The sequence below is a fragment of the Apodemus sylvaticus genome, chromosome 2 (genome assembly GCF_947179515.1).
Source record: "Apodemus sylvaticus chromosome 2, mApoSyl1.1, whole genome shotgun sequence".
In the NCBI taxonomy this organism is placed as follows: domain Eukaryota; kingdom Metazoa; phylum Chordata; class Mammalia; order Rodentia; family Muridae; genus Apodemus; species Apodemus sylvaticus.
The window spans coordinates 100,373,935-100,381,143 of NC_067473.1; positions in this window are offsets into that span (position 1 = coordinate 100,373,935).

The window sequence follows — 7,209 nt, forward strand, 5'->3', positions numbered from 1 at the left end:
TCCATCCTTCAATGTATTCAGAAATGTATTTGTACAGGCTGTGTCCTACAAGTAGCTAAAAATGAATGGGACATTTTATGCTTCTCTGTACATATAGAAAGGTTAGAAGAGTTTACAACTCCATCAGCAAGCTGGGAAAACCTGTCTCACCATCTCCTCCACAGCTCTGTTTATATTATTGATGCCGAGATGGTAAGAAGGGTGCCCTGCTGCTGCTGCTGCTGCTGTTTAATTTAGGTGTTTTGTCTTCAATGTTAGTGAGGCAGAACGTTTTTTTCAGGTGTTTCCTCTTTAGTAAACGCCCCTGCCTCTTACTATAGAGTTCTCACTCACTCTCTTGGAGATTAAGGTATCATCAGATCCCTAGGTACATAGACTCTGGCTGTGGTGGCATTAAACAGAAGAGAATTGTTAAAAGCATAGCACAGGATTCTAAGTGCTAGAAAATTAGAATCAATAGAGCCTGGCAATTGGCAAACAGCCAGGTTCCCACTCTGTGGTGGCTTTAAAATCTGGCACTGGTGACTGTGCAGCCCTGGATGGGGTAACAGGCAATCCTGCCCCTCCCAGCAAAATGCACAGTAACCATCCTTATATTTCAGTCATTCCCTGTATCAACATGGAAAAGCATTAATGGACGGGAGAGTCTATTTTTCAGCTCCTTTACCTGTGAAGAATACAGTATGTAGGTGTGATGTCATATACTTGAGAAAGGCCTGTAGCTTCCACAACAACTTTCCTGCTATGGATCCATACGTATCCCGCCAAAGGCCAATGTGTTAAAGACTTGACACCAGCCTGTGGCACTGTTGGAAGAACCTGTGGGAAGTGAAGACATGACCTTGAAGGGAATATTGGGACCCCCGCCCCCTCCTCTCTCCACTTCCTGGCCTCCATGAAGTGAACAGCTTCCTCATTCTTGTGCTCCTGTCAGGATGTTTCACCCCAGGCCCCCAGACAGTCCAGGGACAAATGATAAAGAACTGAACCCTCCTCTGGTCAAAGCAAACCTTTTCTTCTATGTTGGTTATCTCAGGTAATTTGTCAGAGCACTAGAAAGCTAACTCCTTTGAGTCCATCTGCTCCAGGCTGTGAGGAAGCCCAAGATGGCCCATGGAGGGCAGAAGACCCAGGCAACCCCCACAGTCCAGTATTAATTCAACTTGCTCCAGAGTTAAAGTCACAGGCCCTGGCCCCTGCTTCATTTGCAGGACTGTCAGCAAAGGCAAGTGTTCTAAGCTACTAAGTTTGGAGTGCTCTGGGACATCAAGGCAGAGCTGAGATACTCCCTTAGGATTCAAGCCCTGGGCAGGAGCAACTGGCCAGACCCTGGTACTACCAGGAGGCATGGACGATGGCTACTTCAGCTTCAGTGGAGAGAGGAAATCTTGTCCTTCCCTGAGGGAGTCCCCATAGCCAGGAAATCCCTAAACAGAAGCTGGAGTTCCAACACAAAAATAACAAAACAATCCCAAGTTCCTGTCGTCAAGTGACCAGTGACACTGTGCGATCTCCCGGAAAAAAGAGCCACACAAAAGAAGAGTCCCTAGCAGCAGAGCGCCTCTCACGGCCCAGCACTCTGTGCTTGGAAAGTAGAAAGTTAGAATAAGCTAGGCTGTCCCTCCCTGAACCACGCACTGCCTGCCTACCTGCCTGGAGAATCCATAGATTTAAAAAAAAAAATGAGGAAGGAGAATTTCATTATTGCAAATTGTGAATTTATATATAATATACATTACATGTGTACACAAATATACCAAAAACAGCAAAAATCCAACCACAGAAAACCTGTACAAGCAGGATCCTAGGACTCCTGTATTCATAATATCCAAAAGTAGGTTCAACAATTTATATAAAAAAATTATACATAATATATACATATTCAACAAAAAAATTAAGTACTGATGATCCATGCTAAAACATGAGTGACTCTTAAAGATGCTACAGAGGTGCCCAGGACTGGACATTTTGCTATTTAAAGGAATCACAAATGACGAGGCTTCTGCAGGCAGACATGGCACGTTTTATTAGATGCACAGGAAAACCACCTCAGACGGTGCTGTCTTGCTCTTGTGAGGACCGCTGTTATTTTTGTAAGCATATCGCAATATTCACAGAAGCTGGATTCTCATGCTTCTGTGGTACTTGCACAGTTGCATAAATCTTTCCTTCTTGGACCAACTCCTGCTTGCCCCCACACACATCCTCTCTGAAATCAGCAGAGAGGGAAGATATGAATTACTCCTTACAGCAATGGCTCTGAAGTGTCACGATTAATACTAAATTTTAATGCACAATTCTAGTCAAATGCAGAAGAGAGGGAGTGTTTCTGCTTTTAATCCACTCACATGGCATCCCATGTCTTCTGCTGTGATCCTGAGACCCCCTAGCATTCGGACTTCTGCCCTTCCGTGATAGTGTTGAAACTAGGCAGAATTTTTCCCAGCACACTTTTTTGTTGTTTTCTTGGGAATTTCTGGTGTTCAAAGAACTGCTCTGCCTATTGTGTCTAATCTGGTATGCTTTTCCATCTCATTACAAGCAGGAAGAATTCATTGTGTATCTCTGCCATTCTTACAGGAGTGGTTTTCTCGCCTGACTCTCGCTGGAGCTACCTGTATGTAACACTTTCGTGTGGGTTTGATGGACTCTTTGGGTCTAATTCTGTGAGCTTCCTGAGCCCTAGGTGATCACATCTGCATCCTTTCCTTTACTTTCCCAGCTAACTATAAAGCTCTTAAGTGTAAACGCCATGACAGTTTTCTGTACATGTTAAAGAACTTGATTGTTCAGTTGGCATGATGAACACTTAAGAAAGTCTGTGAACATGGCTATCTCTCCTGGACCATGCCAATGACACTTTTGATGTACTTTGGTTCCACATCAAGAGTGATTTGTCCCCATAACCCGTTGACCCTTTTCAGGCTCTTTTGCGTGTGCTGTTGCAGATTTCCCTTTGCACTGTATGACTTTGACAGTGGTAATTTGATCTAAAAGCTATAATCAGATCTAAAAGGAGTTTAGAATAAAATATGTATTTTGGTTGAAGAAAACAAAAATATTCTAAGTAAAAGCAACACTGTACAAGAGGCTATTGACCATGGAATCGTAGTTCTACACAGTAAGAATCCCAGTTCTGTGAAACGCCCAGTGAGTCGGCGCAGTAGACAGTGAGTTAAAGTTGCCTAGAGCTTGAGTGGTGTGCAAGGAGCTGAGGGGGAGCAGAACGCGCCACTAGGCACGGGGTCTCTCTGGAGCAATGAAAACAGTGTTATTAACTATGGTGATGGTTGACAGACTCTGAATATTTTTCAAACTCACTGAACTGGATAGCTTAAATAGGTGAGTTATATACTGTAGGATTTACCTCGCTAAAGCTAGAGTCTTTTTTGTTTTCAGAGATTCAGGGCTCAGTGACAGAATGCTTACCTGGTATGCATAAGTCCCTGGGTGCAATCCTTAATATCAAACACCAAAAAAATAAAAAATAAAATGATCCAAAGACACAGCTAATAGCCTCTGAGAGAGAGAGAGAGAGAGAGAGAGAGAGAGAGAGGAGGCAGGCAGGCAGACAGACAGGCAGACAGACAGACAGAGACAGAAAGATATGAAGAGCTGGCTATGTAGTTAACAGCTGCTGTAAATCCAGTCCCAGGGCATCTAACACTCTCTTGGCTCCTCAGGTATCCACATGCTCACGTACACACTCACACAACAAAGGCATCGATAAATAATCATTTTTAAGTGGAGAGCAGTGGACCACCGGGTACAATTCAGCCCAAAGTTTCCTCTTCCACTGTCCAGCCTTGAACACTGCCACACTCTTAATCCTCAGTCCCAGGCACTCGGGATTAAATGGTTCAGTAGCTACCGACGCTCACTCAGAACTGTGTGTCACTAACTGTTCTAAGCTCTCCGTGCAGCTCAGTGAACCCTCAAACAACCCTAGAAGGGTATTTCGGGTAAAAGTAACTGGGCCAAAGCTAGAAAATGGGGCTCAAACTTAGCTAAGCTTCTTCATCATAGCTTCTGCCTCTTAGAAAACGGAGAGCTGCCAACTAGAGGGATCACTTGACTTAGAAGCTGAAAAAATGAAGCCCTCTCGCCCTTAGTGAAGGTGTCATCCATCTCTCTTGTCAGCTCTCCTCTCTCTGCCAGAAACATGGTAAGGCCTCTGGGGCCCCGGAGCTTACTCCAGGAACTCAGAGAAGTCCTCCGTAAGCCTCCAGGGGAGACATGTCCGCTGAACCTCATGAAGAGCTCTGTGTGGCATTGTAGATCTCTACTCTCCGATACTACTGCCTGTCACCCTGTGGCTAATAAGCCCTTGGGATGTGGCCAGTCCAGGACAAAACCCAAAGTAAACTAGACATAGTTTGAAGATGTAATTAAAAAAAAGAATGTAAGATACTGTTGTTAAAATAGTATCTTAGACATGTAGAATTAACTGTTTTGAAACTGGTTTCACTCCTCTTAGTGCGGGTGACTAGAACATTTTAAATCATGTGATTGACATTTCCCAGGGTGATGTCATTGACGCTTGGAGCAGCCCTGGCTCCCCGCTCCCCATGGAAGCCTGCTCTGTGAATGCTCCTTACAGGAGGGAGGAAGCGTCCTCAGCTCCGAGGAGCATGGGCCCATGTCCAACTAAATTCGGGGATCAAATCTTGGGAACTCGGGGTCTCATCAGTGACTGGTCTCACTCTCCATTAAGACCAAAGTGAGGATTACCACACTTGCATCTTTGAAACTCACACTGAGCTGCCAAACCAGTCCCTCAGAATGGAGCTCTGTCTTCAGGGGACATTTGTGAGTCTGGCTGTCGCTGGACTGAGCCTGGCAAGAGATGCCACCAGCCAGGAATTCAATTCCCTGAAGCAGCTACTTCCTTTCCCGTCCTGCTGCTAAGTCAAAGTTCTCAGTGACCCAACGTAAGAGGGATTCAATGTGAGAGAGAATTTATTGTATTCTTCAATCTGCATAGCACACAGTCCAGGGAGCAATGGCGTCGCCTTTACAAGAACACCTCTCCTTCCATCCCTGACTTACGCCTCCACCTACGCCCAGCTAAGCATCGTCTCATCTCGCAAAGCACGACTGCAATGTCTACCTGCCGAGGCCCATTTGTGTCCAGCCCATTGCTAAGCTATCCTGGAGTGTTTTGCAATCCTGTGGTTCAACCCAGTCACTAAAAAACACAATAACCCTGTACCTGTCAAAACATCTGACTCGTGGGTTAGTAGAGTGAAGGCTGATGCAATCCCAAATCTGGCTGCATCAGCTGCTAAGGTTGACAGGAAATAAGTAGGCATCCAAGGACACAAGAAATTGTTGTGGCCCCAATGAAACCTGAAGACTGAAGCCATAACATAGGGTATCTGGGACCCCACATCATTCATCCCAGTGTCCAGTTCACAGCAAGTGCACAAACAATGCCAGTTAATCACAGGTATGAAGAATTGCTTAATTCAAGACCCAGGCCTTTTGGATCTCAAGAGAGAGGAATGGGTCTCAGCTAGCACAAGTGGTCTGGCTCTGTCAGGCCTTGAGGTAGCTACCAGCCAGCCTGATACCCACGTCTAAGCCCTGGTCCCTTGCGGTGAACATAAACAATCCCAGTGGCCATTCAGCAAGGCCACTTTTGATCAGGACCAGAAAAGCAAAACCCCTCACCTTTATATCTGAATATTTGTGAAACAGGAATACCACCCAAGTCATAAAAAGGACCAGGCAACAGCCCCTGATCCTGGCTAATCATGGTTGCTTTCCTACAATGGTTGCAGCTCTTAGCCTCCCTCCGTTCGTTTTCCCCTATAGGAAGAATTTTAAGATGCCTGCCCAAAGATTCATGCCTGCTTCCTATCAGCTCTTGGTCCTGCGCAAGTCCTTACAAACTGTGACCAAGCACAAGAACAGATCCTCTAAGACTTAACACCAAAACATCCCAAAGACTACTCCAGCAAGCCTTAATGTGGTGGGGTCCAGGACTTGACTTTGGCTAAAGAGAACTTGCAAAGCCCCTTTCCTGGGTTGTGTCTATGGTGGCCATCACCCCCAATTCAAAGAAAACTCAGAGCAGAGAGAAGCTGGGGGAAAACTGGTTAAGTGTCACTTCTGTGACTGACAGACTAGACAAAGGACACTCTCCAACCAGATTCATGTAACCTTCTATTCCCTTCTTCAAACAAAAAACCTCAACAATGCAGAAACAAACAGAATTAGCCATGCGCACACAGGTACACATGTGTAAACAGCCATTCACTAACTTGAGGCCTTGTAACTCATTACAGGTAATTGATACCACCAAGGGACGTAAGCTGGGCAAAACCCTACAATCACCAGGAAGTGCAAGCAAGGCCAGGAGCCAGAAGTCTGCCCTACTTTCCTGCATGTGACCAGAACAAGGGACTTAGACTGAGCCTCACTTTCTCACTCTGGAAAGTAAAGCTCACAGAAAGGAGCTGTGACGGCAATGCTGCATGGCGGTGCCTGGCAACAGCACAAGTTCAAAGAGAAACCCACAGTCCTTCCTCACCATGGGCTCCGACTGAAGCCAACCCTGAGTCGGTTCCACCAAGTCCACATGACTTGCCCACAGCATCCTGCCACGGCTACAAGCCTTTCCCAAAAGCCAGACTCAAGGCCTTAGGGATGGCTCAAGAGTTAGAGTGTGCACTGTTCTTGCAGAGGGCCCAAGTTTGGTTCCCACATCTTGACACCAACACCACACAGCTCACGACAACCTGCAACTCCAGGCCAGTTTCCAATACCCTTTTCTGACTTCTGCAGGCAGTACATTCATGTGTACATATTCATACATGGAAACACAAATACAACTTTTATTCTGTTTAGTCTTTTGGCAGGGTCTATGTAGCTCTGGCTCTCCTAAAACTCACTCTATAGACCAGGCTGGGCTCAAACTCAGAGATCTGACTGCCTCTGCCTCCCAGTGCTGGGGACTGTGCCACTAAGCCTAGATATATAAATATATCATATATATATATATATATATATATATATATATATATATATATATATATATATATACATACACACACACACACACACACACATTTTTAAGCCAAACTCCAACTTGTCCTACATGCCCAAGGTAAAGCAAATACTAACAAATACTGGCTTAGCTCATTCATCACTTAAAAGGTCACAGGTAGTAATCTAGTGGAAATCTTTTTATTTTAATTCAATCTT